The 18,215-nt window shown below is 37.7% G+C and overlaps 1 protein-coding gene across 8 annotated transcripts in view; it reads right to left on the bottom strand.

The window, feature by feature from the left end:
- The window catches only part of RABGAP1 (RAB GTPase activating protein 1), a 158,943-nt gene that overhangs the window by 140,075 nt on the left and 653 nt on the right, over positions 1 to 18,215 (bottom strand). Inside the window, exons 1-3 of one of the 8 annotated variants that reach the window (XM_059925573.1) lie at positions 11,462 to 11,509; positions 7,903 to 8,076; positions 5,319 to 5,407 (exon numbers count right to left, since the gene is read on the bottom strand). The exons of 1 other annotated variant lie outside the window; for it this stretch is intronic. The gene's annotated coding sequence lies outside the window, so the exon portion shown is untranslated. Of the gene's footprint in view, positions 1 to 5,318; positions 5,408 to 7,902; positions 8,077 to 11,461; positions 11,546 to 18,215 lie in introns of those variants that run through there. 6 more of the 8 variants (XM_059925564.1, XM_059925565.1, XM_059925570.1 and 3 more) reach the window with 6 other exon arrangements.

The raw sequence follows: 18,215 nt of genomic DNA, 5'->3' as shown, positions 1-18,215 counted from the left end.
AAGAATTAACAAGTAAAACTGATTTTGGAAATTCAATTTAGGAAACAATATTAGTGCAAAAATATATAACATTTTTAGCTCCATATTGTAATTTATTTATACCTAACTAAATGTAAAGGAATACTTTGTATCTTTGTATAGTACTTTACAGATTACTAAAATATACACATTCTTTATCTCATTTTATCATCCTAACAATTCTGTAAGGTAGACAGAGTAAAGATTTTTATTCCACTTTAAATAAAATAATATACATATGAACACCCTGGTATTTGGTAGACACTCACAGTTTGTCTCTTTCTTATATAAGTGATGAGCCTAGACCCTTATAACATGTCCAGTTACCAACAGGGCCAGGGTGGTGAGTACCAGTTCAGGGATGTTTCATTCTATCTCCTTTAATACGTCAACTAACTTAGAATGATAGGTAATTTTGCTTAATTATGCAACCTCATGCATCCAAACCAAAGGTTCAGTTATGTTATATCCTGCTCTGTAACACAAGTGACAATTCTATGCTCAACTATGCACTTCTGCAAAGATCATAGTAAATAATGTACCTCAATCTTGTTGAATGAAAATTCATTTTCATTCTCAATCTCCTCTTAAAACTATAAACCCAGCTAAAGGAAAGTGAAATGTAAAAGAACTAGCCATGGTAAAGGCTCTTTTGACAGTTCGTCAAAAGCAGTCAGTTCCTGGATAATCAGGGTTTACTTTTTAAAAACTTGAACTTTTTTGGGACAGAATACCATCAGATATTTGTACTGTTTCTAACATCATTCACAGCAGTAACATAAAGAGTGAACTTGCAGTGGCATGGATTTGCTAATGTGCATTTAGTAGAAGAAAAATCACCCCCCAATAAGTGACCTACCAAACTTGATAAAAGAGGTCTGCGTGATACTTGTAATTGAAATTGACATGCTTGAGACAAGTAAAATGTGCTAGTTCCCGGCCACTAGTTCAGCACTCTGGTTCATCTTTATTTCCTTGGTTTTCCTGAAACTCTTCCTGAAGGAGAAGCACTAACTCCTCCTGCACTTCAGTGGGACTCCCCACTCTCACTGAGCAGTCCCTCTCAAAATCTGGCTCCCCTACCTCTCACCAAGCTTCACTGCACATCCTCTTTTAAAAGCTGAATTCAAACCTTGTCTATGTGACCCTGGGTACTTTAACGTTCTCTGAGCATCCATTCGGAAAGGAAAAATATATATATCTATAAACATTTAAAAATCAACAATACAAAATTTCAAAACCCAAACTATTCTTTACAGTTCTCATCTTACTCCTACCAGCTGAAATAAATGAAAATGCTGATCATTTCCATATTGTGAAACTCTTATCTTTTTGCTTCCATTTTCTACCTCTGGTACCTTTTCCCAGCTGTCTTTTAAGTTCCTTTTTTTCTGCCCACTCTTTATTTTTTCTTTAATTTTTAAAAAAATTTATTTATTTTATTTGTTTATTTTTGGCTGCGTTGGGTCTTCATTGCTGCGCGCAGGCTTTCTCTAGTTGCGGTGCGGGGGCTTCTCATTGTGGTGGCTTCTCTTGTTGTGGAGCGTGGGCTCTAGGTGGGTGGGCTTCAGTAGTTGTGGCACACGGGCTCAGCAGTTGTGGCACGCGGGTTCAGTAGTTGTGGCTCGTGGGCTCTAGAGCGCAGGCTCAGTAGCTGTGGCACACGGCCTTAGCTGCTCTGCGGCATGTGGGATCTTCCCGGACCAGGGCTCAAACCCGTGTCCCCTGCATTGGCAGGCAGATTCTTAACCACTGCACCACCAGAGAAGCCCCTCTGTCCACTCTTTAAATTCATCCTGGCCTCCTTCTTGTTCCATACTTTCCCTTAGCTATCTCAGTGCCTCACGTGATTACAAAAAAAATTTTTTTTTTTGGTATGCTGATGATACTGCAGCCCTGTCTTTCTCCCTAATTTCATGTGGGTGTTTGTGTTTTGTTTTTTTTTTCTATTCAGTACTGAGTGTTTGATATGTGCCAGGCACTAGGTACAGTGTTACGGACAGGAAAGGTACTCTTTACCCTTGACAGGCTTACTACAGTAAAGAAAATGGACAAGTAAACAAGTAATTACAATAGAGTATAGTGCTTGGTATAACAGAGGTATGCAAATGGTGTTATGTGAATACACAGGTGGGATCTGCTACATGTGTCCCACATCCAAAGCAGACCCCATCTTCACACAAGCATATTCTTCCTCATATCTCCCCTAACAGTGGTTAATAACCACTGATCCAAGATAGAAATGTCCCCCAAAATCCGTGACTCCTTTTCTCATTCTCCCTTGGGATTCTAATGGATTTTTAGTTCCAAAACATACCCCAAATCTATTCATTCTTTGCCATCTTTCATGTCACTGACTTGAGTATTTCATCCTCTTTCAACTTAGCTACCACATAAGTCTCCCTTCCTAGACTCTCTCTAGTCATTATCAAGGCCTCATAGTTAATTTCTAAAATTCAGATTTGATCATATATCCCACCCCTTCCTTTGATTGCTCCTGACTGAAAACAGAAAAAAATCCAAACTCTTTATATCATTAGTTCTTAAAAATCTGGAGCCAATCTATCATCCTAGTTTTATCTCCTTCTAACAAACCATACCAGACAACTCACCAAACATATCATGCATTTTTATGCTTTCAAGGCTTTGCTCATGCCATTTCTTAAGCTAGGAATGTGACTTCATTTCCCCCATTAGTCCTTCTTCCTCACCAGCAACCCTGTGATACAATCAAATATTCAACCTCCCCTTTTCCCTTCTGAAACATTCCTTATTTCCCTCTAGGGCTCCTAAGGCTTTTTGTTTGCTTGCTTTTTAATTTTATCACAGAATTACAGCATTTATCACACAGTAAAATGTTATACCTCTTTTCTCCTATACTACATTGATCATTCATTCCAGAAACAATTACTTAGTATAAACCACCATGGTAAACACTGGGAATACAATGAGCACACATAGTCCCTTTGAACTAACTACTTGTGGACAGGGATCTTAGGTTTTATTCATATTATCTTCATATCCTTGCTATGGCAGTCCTCAATAAATGTGATTGGATGAATAATACTCTTTCATCAGTGTTTAAGTGATAGAGTCTATGTAATGTGAGATGGACAAATGACAAATATGATACACTACAAGCGTGTCTGGGATATGGATATGAATGACAGCTGGAAAAAAGAGACTCAAAAAGAACTACCCTTGAGTGTGCCTGACTGACTCTTCATAAAGTTTCTAACTGTGAAAGCCAGTTAAACAACACAGCCACAAAACATACCTTGGATTCCCTTTGTACCAAAACACTCATCACTTCCCTCCCAATCCTCATCATTTTTGTTTGCTCAACCAGTGAAAAAATTAGCACAGCTTTAGGGAACCTTAAGGAGGATACTTAAATCATCTTGCTAAATCTAAAGACAGAACAATACTTAGCAGTTCCTGAGTATCAATTATATATGTCCAACATGGTACTTAGAAGCTTTATATGCATTATTACTAATCTTTATATTAACCTTGCCAGAAAAGCAGAAAGGTAAAAACTTCATATGACAGACAAACTGAGGCTTAGACTGGTTCAATAACTTGCTTAAGTTCACAGAGACAATTACAGAACTTGATCCAAACCCAGGTATCTAGGTGCCTATGTCCTTTTCAGGAATGCATCTCTCCTCCTTGGTGTTCCTATCACCATTCTCTCCCCATTCCAATCCATACTCTATGTTGCTCCCAGTTATATATACCCTTCTAAAACACAGATCTGCTAAGATTACTCTCTGTTGAGAAAAAGACAAGTCAGGAAGTAGCAAGAGAGTCAAGTCTCAAAGATGCTGTAGCAGGCCAATTCTTGTGGGTTTGCAGCTCTTTAAAATTAAACCACAAAGAAGTTATTTTTTAAAATCATACAATCTTAATCTCAGCTTTTTTCTTTTTTTCTGGCTTTGAGATTTGTTTCCCTGCAATGGTTTTCATATGAACTTCTCACAGCCTATCCCTGGGAAGGGTAGGACAAATCTAACAAAACTCAATGGAAAATCATCCCGTCTTTAGAAAAATAAATTCCTTTCCACCACTGCTAATTGCTAAACAATAGATGTGTCTTTGTTTAAGTCTCACTTTGAATTTGGGGGCTGTTTCTTTGAATTATTTTAGTGAGCTAAGAGAACCATATTAATTTAATCCTTCTGAATAATTTCAGCTTAGCTTTAAAAACCAAAAAGAAAATATAACTTAATCACCTTGGGCCTACAGCACATAAAGGCAAGAAAAACCAGCTTATCTAATAGTCACTTTTAGGCAAATTTTAACCCATAATGCCTGTGACAATTAACTTCTTTAAACTATGAAGTGACTCTTTTACTTCAATTCCAGATGAACTATAAAAGATAGCTTAACTATACGAATATAATAACTCATAAGACAAAATTTTTTAATTTTTAAAAAGATTTTAAAAGTTTTCATCTTTAAAAATTGTGGTTAAATGTACATAACATAAACTTTACCATTTTAGCCATTTTTAAGTGTATAGTTCTGTGGCTTTAAGTACATTCACATTGTGCAACCATCACCACCACCCATCTCTAGAACGTTTTCATCTTCCCCAACTGAAACTCTGTACCTATTAAATTCCAACTCCTATTCCCCCAGGCAACCAACATTCTACTTTGTCTCTATGAATCTGACTACACTAGGTACCGTACATAAGTAGTAGAACCATATGGTATTTATACTTTTATGGCTGGCTTATTTCACTTAGCATAATGTCTTCTAAGTTCATCTATGTTGCAGCATGTGTCTGAATTTCCTTTCTTTTTAAGGTCAAATAGCATTCCATGGTATGTATATACCACCTTTTGTTTATCCATTCACTGGTCAATAAAAGTTCTAAAAGCCTAATTTTAACTTTATAGGATCTTCAGGATAAAACTCACAAAATCAATACAGAAAAGTGCCTAAAGATGACAGCCAATGTTCTCAGAGTTACTTCTCACTTTCTCAATGACTAATCAAGCTTCATTAAGACTTTTTAAAGTTAACAGTCTGGTATTACATTGAAAAACCAACTGGGATTTGAACTCCTTAGTCCTTTTTGATTTAATTTGGACAATGTTATAGTTTCAGGTTTCTCATACATAAAATGAGGGGAACAAACCCTTTCTACTCTTTTGTGAATGAGAATATCCAGGAAAGGGGTGGGGGGAGGGAATGCCAGGTGCTTCCCAGTCCTAATCCATGATGTAAGCATAATTAGTTCCATTTTTACAAATGAAGAAACTGAGAATCAGAATCCTTAAGTATCTTACCTTCAGTCATATATGAAGTAAGTTCAAGACTTGGGATATCTATATCTTTCTGATTCCAAAGTTCACACTCTACCCGCTATATCTTGATACTTTTAATGAAAGGTACAAAAAGTAAGAAGTGGGGATGAAATGCACATAAAACAATTCATTTAACTCTGTGTTGATTATCTGAGTGCAATACTGCTGACACCTGAAAAAAATAAACCATATAAATGGTTTTCCCATGTTCCTTTGGCTATTTCAGGAAACAGCACTTTAGTTTTTTGCAGAACTCTAGGTATGCTGGCTTTATGCCCCTTCAACACAGTATCTCTGCAGCTAAATTTGAAAATTATTTGGATGCCATTGCCCCAAGAGAAACCCACCTCTGGGAACACAGGGAGAGTTAGTTAATGTTAATGTGTTGGCCAAAAAGTTCGTTCGGGTTTATCCACAAGATGTTATGGGAAAACCTAAATGAACTTTTTTGCCAACCCAATATTACTCATTCACAAGGTCAGATTATACTTCAAACCTCAGTAATATACATTTTTTGTAAAAGTATCCTTGTATTTACTTTTTCTGGAATGGATTTCTAAAGCATAATATAATTTACACTAGCTTTCTATAAATATAAAAACATAAATATTTTTAAGCAATGCAGGATTTCCTAAAAAATTTTTCTGGACTTCTCTGGTGGTGTGGTGTTTAAGAATCCGCCCGCCAATGCAGGGGACACGGGTTCAATCCCTGGTCTAGGAAGATCCCACATGCCCTGGAGAAACTAAGCCCGTGTGCAACAACTACTGAGCCTGCACTCTAGAGCCCGCAAGCCACAACTACTGAAGCCCGTGAGCTCTAGGGCCCGTGTGCCACAACTACTGAGCCCACGTGCTGCAACTACTGAAGCCTGTGCACCTACAGCCCGTGCTCCACAACAAGAGAAGCCACTGCAGTGAGAAGCCCGTGCACCGCAACAAAAAATAGCCCTCGCTCGCCGCAACTAGAGAAAGCCTGCGCGCAGCAACAAAGACCCAACGCAGCCAAAAAACAAAACAAAACAAAAAACCAAAAAAAAAAAACCACTTTTCCTGTTTTCAGGAAATTAGTCAATATAGTTCCTTCTCATCCACAGCGAAGAATATGTATCTATTCCACTTAGAATATCAATCTGTCTATACTTTGATCTGAAATGTTTAAACTATGTGAATTTAATGCTAAGTAAGCAAATCATTTGATAGATAACCAAAGCCTGAGATTAATGCAGTAAATATGGTTTCTCTTTTCCATGACCTCTGATTTTCAAGGGAATGTGTGTAGACAAACCATGAATGTTTGGCAGAAGACACACAAGTTTTCTGAATCTTCTGATACAAGAATGCCCTGGTCCATAGTTATACAAGGATGGTGGGACATTTGTTAAGTGTGTTGAATAGGGGGTGGGCAACCAAAAAACATTTACTGAGCACTTTCACGCACAGCACTGGGATAGGCACCATGTAAGAAGATAAAAGAATTCACATATATTTAATTTAGTTTCACAGACTTTTTTAAACCTATCTAAAAAGTTCTTTTCTCACAACCCAAAAGCAAAAAAATAAAGATATAAAAAAAGATGTTTCTGCTACGGAACAATTTTTTATCTAAGAATTGGCTTTTGAGGTTAGATAGAAATCAGATTTTTCTTCAATTCACAGAGAACTCAACAGGTAACTACAATAAAGATACAACTATCTCTCTTTTGCAGGTATATCAGAGGTCTATTCATAGGAAATCATGTATCACAGCAAAAGAGATTTACATGACATGTTTCTACTCTCACCTTGCCAGAATCCACTTATCAGCACATTTAAAGGGCATGAGAGGACTTCCCTGGTGGCGTAGTGGTTAAGAATCTGCCTGCCAATGCAGGGGACACGGGTTCGAGCCCTGGTCTGGGAAGATCCCACATGCCGTGGAGCAACTAAGCCCGTGAGCCACAACTACTGAGCCTGCGCTCTAGAGCCCACGAGCCACAACTACGGAAGCCCACGCGCCACAACTACTGAAGCCCGCCCGCCTAGAGCCCGTGCTTCACAGCAAGAGAAGCCACCGCAACGAGAAAGAAGCCCGTGCACCGCAACGAAGAGTAGCCCCCGCTCGCCGCAACTAGAGAAAGCCCGCATGCAGCAACGAAGACCCAACGCAGCCAAAAATAAATAAATAAAATAAATAAATTTATTTTAAAAAAAAAAGCATGAGAATCTATTACCCTATGGTAAAAGTATTAAAATGATTAACTCATGGCTCTTCACAGTACTATTATACAAATGCCCAACATTTAATCCAATTTAGCCTTGAATGCTGTCTCTTAATACCCATAATGATATTTAAAATACGTTCCCAAAGAAAGATTCTGTGTATCAATTCCTTTTCCTGACACAAGGGGCACCCTCAGAAGCTGGAAAACAAGATGATAACCACAGATTCCTGGTTATAATTACCAAAGTGTATAAATAAGGAAAAATGGGAAAAAGAAATTTTTAAAATAGTCAAATTATTGTTAAGCTTTGAGAGTTAATAACATTCTGTTAACGTTACCACAGAAACTAATTTGCTAATGTACCTTAAGAGATGCCATATTTGGGACTTCCCTGGTGGTCCAGTGGCTAAGACTCCACGCTCCCAATGCAGGGGGCCCGGGTTCGATCCCTGATCAGGGAACTAGATCCTGCATGCCGCAACTAAAAGATCCCGCATGCTGCAACTAAAAATTCTGCATGTCGCAACTAAGACCAGGCTCAATCAAATAAATAAATAAATAAACATTTAAAAAAAAAGAGAGAGAGATGCCATATTTTATTATGGAGAAAAATTTATTGCCACAAAGATTAATAGATGCCAAGGAGTAGTGATTTATTACACAAAAGCTGATGCAACCTTAACTGGAGATAAGTAACAACCATGCATTAACTCCAAAGAGGTGCAAACCTCCAAATCTGGCAGCACGGCCACACAATTAAGAAGATATACTTCTCATGTTTTACAACCAAGGTAATAGATACTATTTAATGTCAAGCATGAACTTAAGTACAAATTTAGGGCTTTATTTTTACTATTTTATGATCCTCGGAAAAAGGGATTTGGAGGAAAAGTTAGGCCTTATAGAACTCTACTAGATAGAAAGAACAGCCTTCAAAAAGTTCTGGTGATTACCTCAGAGTACTATAGTTGCTTTGGCAAGAGGAAAACTTCCAGGCTAAATTCTATAGAGTGTTCATGACTTGCAAACTGCCGTATTTGGTCAGACTTTGCACATGAAGAGAAACAAGGCAGTTAGGGGTCAACAAAAGTCGTTATAAGTTTAAGTGTCTATCCAGTATTGCTTTGACTTACAATTCTTCTAAAGAATAAGGATCTCAGGGTCAACACAAAACTGGAGAGGGTTGGGGGAGTCCAGGTAACCATTTTATGCCAAAAGAAACAGCTGTTAAATTAGTATGTTTTATCATGTATACCCATGGACAGCCAAGTCCTTGGCCTTGGATTTTCTTTCTTTAGAATCTAACCACGGAAAATCAATAAAACAAGGCAGTTACATACAAAGCACCCAAATGTCGTGCCAAACTCTGCTTTATGTACACTGGTTAAATTAGCACTTCTTTAACGTTGGAGTTCTATCTCCAAGAAAGATTATTTAAGTTTTATATACATTCATTTCACATGCTTGAGAAGTGTGATATCTGATTATATTGACAACTACAAAGATAACACTTGGGCAGCATATGCTAGAACCTCAGCACATCAGTATCTATAAAGACACTCAACAGTAGAATTGATTTAAACTAATCATTTTCTGAAACCTGTACTCAAAGGTCACTTGTTAAAATAATCACTGTGAAATGGTGAGACCTTCAAAGTAGGCTTCACTTAAGCTGGAAACACTTTAGCTGGAAACATGCGCTACAAAAGATAATGACTTCTTTAAAAGAATCTGGGCTGTAAAGTTTAGCTGGAAATATACTCAGTAGTAAAAAATGACTTCTTTAAAGAATCTAGGCTATGGGACTTCCCTGGTGGCACAGTGGTTAAGAATCCACCTGCCAATGCAGGGAACATGTGTTCATGCCTTGGTCCAGGAAGATCCCACATGCCAAGGAGCAACTAAGCCCGTGCACCACAACTACTGAGCCTGCGCTCTAGAGCCTGCAAGCCACAACTACTGAGCCCATGTGCCACAACTACTGAAGCCCGTTCTCCACAAGAGAAGCCACCGCAATGAGAAGCCTATACACTGCAACTAGAGAAAGCCTGCACACAGCAACGAAGACCCAACGCAGCCAAAAATAAATAAATTTATATAAAAAAAAAGAATGTAGGCTGTAAAGTTTAGATACCTTTACGAAAAACCAAGTCCCCTCATGTAGATAATGTGAATACACTTCTTCCAATATGCAGTAGAAAAGATAGGAAACAGGTGCCTTCACTTCTACAGAGTCCCACTAGACTACCATTTTATCCAGGTTAAGCACCTGTAAACTGCTAATAAAACATTATGCCAAAATCAACTATACCTCAATAAAAATTTTTTAAAAAGTAAAAAAACAAACAAAAAAACCCCACTATGCCAAAGAATGCCAAAATGTATATAGTTGATAGGTTAACTACCCAAATATATACCTTAATACCGATGAGCTGTTAATTAACTGTAAAATGAGTTATAAAACTGAAATGAAAAGTGTTCCACAACATAGCAATAGTTCAATTCTAATTACAAAGTTGAGTTGATAAAGCTATATGTGAATCTTAAATGTTACCAATAAATACAAATCAATCACGGATTCAAATTTCATTAATGGAAACTGACGTCTACAAAGGAAGATTATAAAGAACTCTGTCCCTTATTCATTTTGTTTTTATAAGTAAATTGGAATAAAAGCCTTAAATATATATTAAAATAGCACCTTATACACGCTAGAATTAAGGCCAGCAGGTCCTTCGTTAAAAAAAAATTGAACGTGCACTCCCTTGGCACCTAAGCTTTTTTTCAACTTTCCAAACATCAGTTTTATGTGGAAACTCAGTTCAATTTACTCTCTTTGGTTTTTTCTCTTCCTAAATAAACAAAGCAGCTGGAAACAGACACACTCGCGACTTACTACTCCAGTCACATGTATGTGAATACAGGTATTTACCTGAATGAACATATCAAATGAACTGTGAAACCCGTCCCTGGCAGTTTTTTTTTTCCACTGACAAACAAAAAAGCCAAAAGATCTCCAATTCAAGCTAGAACAAGATTTAAACTAACGGAGCACTTGTAGCATGAGCACCAGCAGCATGCTCACTTATCACTTAACACGGTCTGCTAGGACTTTTATTCCAAGATAAAGTATGGAGATGACTTTAAAAGCAGGTGCATATGATTACAATCCGAATGTTAGAAGAGAAGGAACACCAAAGTACTACCAGGTAATGGACAGAGAACTCCTGGAACTCATGGGGTTATCCTCGGGCTTTGTTGAACACCTAAAGCCCTGAAGGTTGCTGGGAATCAAGATACAGCAATGAGGTATCGGGGGCAGATACTTAAAGTATCTGGGGAGAGGGGGATACCGGGGACACTTCGATTGCAGGCGGGTTAAATGAGACAGAAACGTCAACACGAGATGGCAGAGCGACACTAGCATAAAGCAAGCCTTTCAAATTAGGCGCAGCGCAAGAAGCTAGCCTGAGGCCGAAGCCAGCCTAAGTCACAGGTACAGGCCCAGCGGGCAATGGGGAGAAACTGAGGCGGAGGGAGCGGCCAGATTCCCAAATAGGACCTGTCCCCAGACGTGTAAGTCAAGAGACAAACCGGCTTTGCTGGGGGGCGAGAGAGACGGCCGCAAGTGAAGGACTGGGAAGACTCACACCCACCCAGACAGGGGGAACCGGTTCGGGCAGGGGCTGCCGGAGCGTTCCCGCTTGCGCATGCGTCCTCCCCCGACGGCCGCGACTCCCCCTCCCCCCCAATCACTGCTCCCCTCAGAACCCGGCTAGTCGAGGGAGCTGAGCGCAGTCACGCCTGCCCCGCTCCACAGGATGAGCACACGGCTTGGCCTCCCGCAGGGGCCGTCGGAGGATCCCCCCGGGCTTGGTGGATGGAAGGGTGGGAGGAGGAGGGGGGGGAAACATGGCCCTACCCGACCCGCCGTCTCCTCCTCCGCGGCCCGCCGTTCGCCGTCCCGGAGGCTCCGCCGCCTGGGCCTCCCCAGCCGCCCTGCCCCCGCCCTCCCCGCCCCCTACTCACGTGAGAGAGGCTCCTTCCGCCCTCCGCCCCGCCTACTGCCCTGTCTCATAGGCCCACGGCAAAGCCAAGCGGCCCCATTGGCCCAACAACAGGCGGCGGGGGCGTACTTCCTTTCCTCGAAGCCCCTCCTGGGTTTTTAGCCCGCCTCCGGAGTCTGCGTCTGCGCGGAGTCTGCACTCTGGGAGCGGGACTCAACGCCGTGCTGTGTCCGCGCTTGGGCCGATAGCGGCTCTGTGCCTGCATCAGGGACTGGAAGCAGGATTGGCGGGGGGAGCAGGCTGGGTAGTACCTGTTGCACCTGAGAGGGGTACAACCCTAAAGACACTGGTGCTAGAGCACGGAATCCCTTGCTCACCTTTAACGTTCAAATGCTGTTTCTAAAGCAGCCCTTAATGATGTAACCCAACTCACCTGCCCTTTATTGAGGGCGCCAAGGATTGTGATAGATAGGTTCTTTTACAGGTATGCCACTTGGCTTTACCACAAACCTTGAGAATATCATTGAGAATGATATGATTTTTTTTCTCATTTTGTAAGGGAGTCCAGCCTAAGCAACAGAATTCAGTCCGTAAGTCAAAACTTCTGACTTTGAAGTCAAGGGCGACTGGCTACAGCACAGCTACCTCGAGGTATTTGAGACACACAGAATAGAACAGAAATGAACAAGGTGGTTTCATACTGCTACTCAAAGATGGGGCTGGGATTTTATTTAAAAATTATTCGAAAGTGATATACAGAGCAACGGCAGTAGAATGAAGTTTAAAGTCCCTGTCCTGAATGAATTTACAATGTAGTTGGAAACAAAAATAATGATTATTAAAGGTGCTAATTAAGTCTTGACAATTTATGAAATCTTTCTACAGCCTCTCCCTCATTCTTCTTTCTTTATTCAAATAGCATATGCTCTTTTCCTGGTAAATGAGTCATTCGCAAAGTTTTCCTGTAGATATTGCATCTAAATCAACCAGAGAAAAAGCAAAAAAAAGCTGTGTTCTGTTGCAGTCCTCTTTGTGACTTGTCTATTATAATAGACTTGGCTGCACTCCCGCAGGAAAATAGCTTTCTTCCTTTTCTCCTCATAGAGTTATGTAACAAAAATGCACACCCATTTTAAAGTATTTAAACAACAGATAAAACATTAGGAAGAAAGTAAAATCCCCTGAAATCCTGGCACTCTTGACAAAACCACTTTTAATAGTTTGGTGACCATACATTCATGTATTTCTTGATTCATATGTATTACCCCAATATATACATAAACCTTAACATATATTTTTTAAATAAAATTTTATTACAGAATCACTACAGTATGCCCTGGAGAAAAATATAAAATAGGGACAACCTAAAATAAAAAACAAAAATATCACATTCCCAATACAAATATTAATACTTTAATATGTAGCCTTCTTTGTGTATCTATATATTGTTTTTCAAAATGAGATCACACAGTTAAGCAGTCTGCTTTATTCAATTAACAATATCTACCTTACCATTTCACTAAATTTTCCTCTCATCTCATTCCTAGATCGCATTCAAATTTTCTAACAACCTAAAAATATTTTTACAACTGGCTTTTCCAAATCAGTAATATCATTTCAGTAAATTTTCCTCTCATCATTATAGTTATAATCAAATTTTCTGTTGCCCAAAATATACTTTTTTTTTTTTTTCAAAATACTTTTTTACAGCTAGTTTTCCCAGATCAGCATCCAATCCAGGCCCACATGTTGTATCTGGTTGTGATGTCCCTTAAGTATTTTCTAATTTAGCACTTAAGAAAAAAAAATGGAAAGACACTGGCTTATTGAAGAAATCAGTCCAGCTGAAGTGCAAAATTTCCCACCTTCTGGATCTGAATGGTTGCTTCCTCAAGAAGTCACTGAATTTGTTCCCTTAGACCTTGTATTTCCTGGAAACTGGAATTTATATCTCAAGCTCAATGGATTGATGTGGTAAGCTGGAGGCAGAATGGGAAGGTCCTTGAATGCTTAAATAAGGAAAATGAAGTTCAATCTATAAATACAGGGTGCCTTTAGAGGTTTCTAAGGATAGTGCCAATATCAGATTTGAGTTTTTTAAAAATTTCATTCTGGTAGGAGTAGAGAAGGGAAAACAGGGAGTAAATAGAACACTTTGGAGGCTGCCTAAGTTCAGAAAGGCCTGAACTAGGGCAAAAGAAAGGGGGGGGAAAAGGAACCGGGTTTGAAAGACATATCTTCAAGTTTGTTGATTCTTTCTTCTGCCTGCTCAAATCTGATTTTGAACCCCCTAAGTGAATTTATTTCTCTCTATTATTATATTTTCAACTCCAGAATTTCACTTAAGTTCCTTTTTATAATTTCTGTTTCTTTAATGATATTCTCATTTTTTTGTACATTTTCCAGACTTCATCCATGTTTCATTTTAGCTCAATGAGCAACTTTAAGACAGTTTTAAAGTCTTTGTCTAAATGCCATATGATATCACTTATATGTGGAATCTCAAATATGACACAGATAAACTTATTTATGAAACAGAAACAGACTCACAGACATAGAAAAAACCTATGGTTATCAAAGGGGCAAAAGGGTGGGGGAGGGATAAATTAGGAGTTTGGGATTAACAGATACAAACTACTACATATAAAATAGATAAACAACAAGGTGCTACTTTATAGCACAGGGAACTATGTTCAATATCCTGTAATAAACCATAATGAAAAAGAAAAAAATATATACATATATAAAAATTGAATCACTTTACTGTACACCTGAAACTAACACAACATTATAAATCAATTATACTTCAATAAAAATAAAATACAGAACTCTAGTATTTGGGAACAAGGTTCTTATTTCCCACCCTGGCTCCAGCAAGTCATACCAGGAATATGAACATGACTGCCTACACAGGGTTGAGGAGTAGGAACGAGTAGGTGCTATCACACTAAAGGCTCACACGGACTGAAATTAACCTCAATTGACCAACCAAATTTTCCCCTGGAAAATGCAAGCATTCAAATAGACTCCAGAGTTCCAAAATAGTTACTTCAGTCAGTTTCTGCCAGTACGATTGTTGTTTAGGTAAAGAGATGGATTCCATGTTCTTCCTACTCCGTCTGAGGAACAGAAAAAAAAAGAAATGTGAAAGTGAACAGAGCCTAAAAGATCTGTAGGACACTGTCAAGAGAAACAACATACCACTGTAAGCATCCCAAGAGGAGAAAAGAGAGAAAGGGGAGAAAGGATAATAATCTAACTGTAGAAAGCCAAAGAAAAGAGAGAATCCTAAAAGCAACAAGAGAGAATACTCATCACATATAAGGGATCTTCAATAAGATTATCAGACAATTTCTCATCTTAAATCTTAGAGGCTGGAAGACAATGGGTTGATAATATTCAAAGCAATGAAAGAAAAGGACTGTTGACAGATCTGTATCTAGCAAAATTGTCCTTCAAAAATGAGGGAGAAATTAAGACATTCTCTGATTTTAAAAAAAGCTAAGGGAGTTCATTACCACTAAAACCACCCTTCAAGAAATGCTGACGGGAATCCTTCACATTGAAATGAAAGGATGCTCAACAATATTTAAAGCCATATGAAGAAATAAAGATCTCTGGTAAAGATAAATGTATGGGCAATTATAGAATTATTATTGTAATTATTGTTTAACTCCATTTTTATTTTCTACATGATTTAAAAGACAAATGCATAAAAATATTAGTCTAATTTATTACACACACAATGTATAAAGATGTAATCTGTAGCATCAAAGAACAGAAAGAGGAGACAGAGCTGTACAGGAGAGTTTTTGTATGCTACTGAAGTTGGTATCAATTTAATTATATTGTTATAAATTTGGGCTGTTAAATGTAGTTCCTATAGCAACCACAAAGGAAATGTCCATAGAATATACACAGAAGGAAATCAGAGATAAATCAAAACTTTTCACTACAAAAAATCAAACACAGAAAAAAGCAGTAATGGAAGAAATGAAAGACACAAAAGCTATAAGGCCTATAGAAGACAAATAGCAAAATGGCAGAAATAAGTCCCTCCTTATCTGTAGTTACTTTAAATGTAAATGGCATAAACTCTCCAATCAAAAGACAGAGATGGGCAGAATGGATAAAACAAAAACAAAAACATGATCCATCTATATGCAGTCTAGAAAATACTCACTTTAGATCCAAAGATATTAACAAGTTAAAAGTGGGAAAAAAAGAAAAGAGAAGATATTCCATGCAAGTACTAACCAAAAGGGAGCTGGGGAGGTTATACTAAGGTCATACAAAATGACTTTAAAAAGGTTACAAGAGACAAAGAAGGTCATTATATATTAATAAAAGGTTCAAAAGAGCAAGATTATATAAAAATTATAAACATTTACATAACTAGAAGAGACTTTCAAAATATATGAAGCAAAAATGACCAGAATTAAAGGGAGGAATAAACAATTCTACAATAATAATTAGAAACTTCAACAGCTGACATTCAATAATGAATAGAACAACCAGATAAAGATAAGTTAGGCGTTAGAGGACTTGAACATCACAATAAACCAACTGAACCTAACAGAAGTGTACAGAACATTCCACTGAACAGCAGAATACACATTCTTTTCAAGTTCACATGGGACATTCTCCAGGACAGGCCATACATTAGGCCATAAAACAAGTGTCAATGGATTTTAAAAGATAGGTATTATACAAAGTATCTTCTCCAACTACAATGGGATGAAGTTAGAAATCAGTAACAGAAGGAAAACCGGAAAATTCACAATATGTGGAAATTAGAAACACATTCTTAAAGAACAAATGGGTCAAAGAAGACCTGAAAAGGGAAATTAGAATGTACTTGAAAATGAGTAAAAATGATAAAAACATACAAAACTTATAGGATACAATGCAAACAGTAATTAGAGAAATTTATAGTTGTAAATGGCTACATTAAAAAACAAGAAAAATCTCAAAATAATACCCTAACTTTATACCTTATGAAATACGAAAAAGAACAAACTAAACCCAAAGCTAGCAGAAGGAAGGAAATAAAACGGAAAGGAAATAAACCAAAATAAAAGAAAGAGAGAGAAAAAAAAAAAAATCAATGAAACCAAAAGTTGTTTCTTTGAAAAGATCAACAAAAATCAACCTAGAAAACAATGGGCAAATTCCTTGAAACACACAAATTATTTATTATAAATGGATTCCAGAAAAATTAGAAAATCTCAACATACTTATAACAAGAGATTGTGTAATCAAAAACCTCCCAAAAAAGAAGTCTTGCACCAGATGGCTTCACCAGTGAATTGTACCAAATATTTAATTTAATTAAAATATTTAATTAAGAATTAATACCAATCCTTCTCAAACTCTTCCAAAAAACTGAAGAAGAGGGATTGCTTTCTAATCTCATGAGGCCTTCATTATCCTGACACCAAAGCTAAATAAACGCATCACAAGAAAATTATATACCAATGTTTCTTATGCATATAGGTGCAAAAATCCTCAACAACATAAAAGGAAATCAAATCCAATAGCATACTAACAGGATTATTCCCCATGACCAAGTGGGATTTATCCCAAGAATGCAAGAGTGGTTTACCATAAGATCAACCAATGTAATATATCTCATTAATAAGAACTAAGGAAAAAAAACTCATGATCATCTCAATTGATGCTAAAAAGTCATCTGACAGAATACAGTGCCTTTTCATGATAATAAGCTCTTTCAGAAAAGTAGTTATAGAGGGAAAATTCCTCAACATGATAAAAGTATCTGTGAAAAACCCACATCTAAATCAGTAGCTTACCTACGCCTCTAAGAACAACTCATGAACAAGTCAAGGATGCCTCCTTTCACTGCTGCTATTCAACATTGTAGTGGAAGTTCTAGCCAGAACTATTAGACAAGAAATAAAAGGCATCCAAATTGTAAACGAAGAGGTAAAACTATATTCACAGGCAACATAATCATATATATAGAAAAACCCAAAGAATCCACAAGAAAGCTTGTAGAGCCAAAAAACAAATTCAGAAGCATTGCTGGGTACAAGACCAACACCAAAAATCCGTTGTGTTTCTACACACTAGCAACAATATGAAAAGGAAATTAAGAAAGCAATTTCATTTATAATATTATCAAAAAGGATTAAATACCCTGAAAACTAGAAAACACTGCTGAAAGAAATTAATGAAGACCTAAGTACATGGAAAGACATTTCATATTTAGACAGGAAGACTTAAAATTAAGATGGCAATATTACCCAAAGTGATCTACAGATTCAACACAATCTCTATCAAAATTACAACAACCTTTTTCTCAAAAATGTAAAAGCTGATCCTCAAATTCATATGGAATTTCAAGGGGCCTGGCATAGCCAAAACAATCTGGAAAAAAGAATAAAGTTGAGGCCTCATACTTCCTCACTTACAAAGCTACAGTAACTAAAAGAATATGGTACTAGTGTAAGAGCTGCAGTCACATGTAATAGAATAGAGAGCCCAGCAATAAATTCTCACATACATAGTCAGCTGATTTTCAACAAAGGTGACAAGCCCATTCAATGGGGAAAGGACAGACTTTTCAAAAACGGTGCTGGAAAAACGGTAACGACACGCAAAAGAATGAAGTTGGCTATAGCAGCGGTGATGGTTACAATATTGTGA

Source organism: Balaenoptera ricei, chromosome 6, assembly GCF_028023285.1.
Source record: "Balaenoptera ricei isolate mBalRic1 chromosome 6, mBalRic1.hap2, whole genome shotgun sequence".
Lineage (NCBI taxonomy): Eukaryota > Metazoa > Chordata > Mammalia > Artiodactyla > Balaenopteridae > Balaenoptera > Balaenoptera ricei.
The sequence above is the reverse complement of the archived record's forward strand: the minus strand, read 5'-3'. Positions and strand labels throughout refer to the sequence as shown.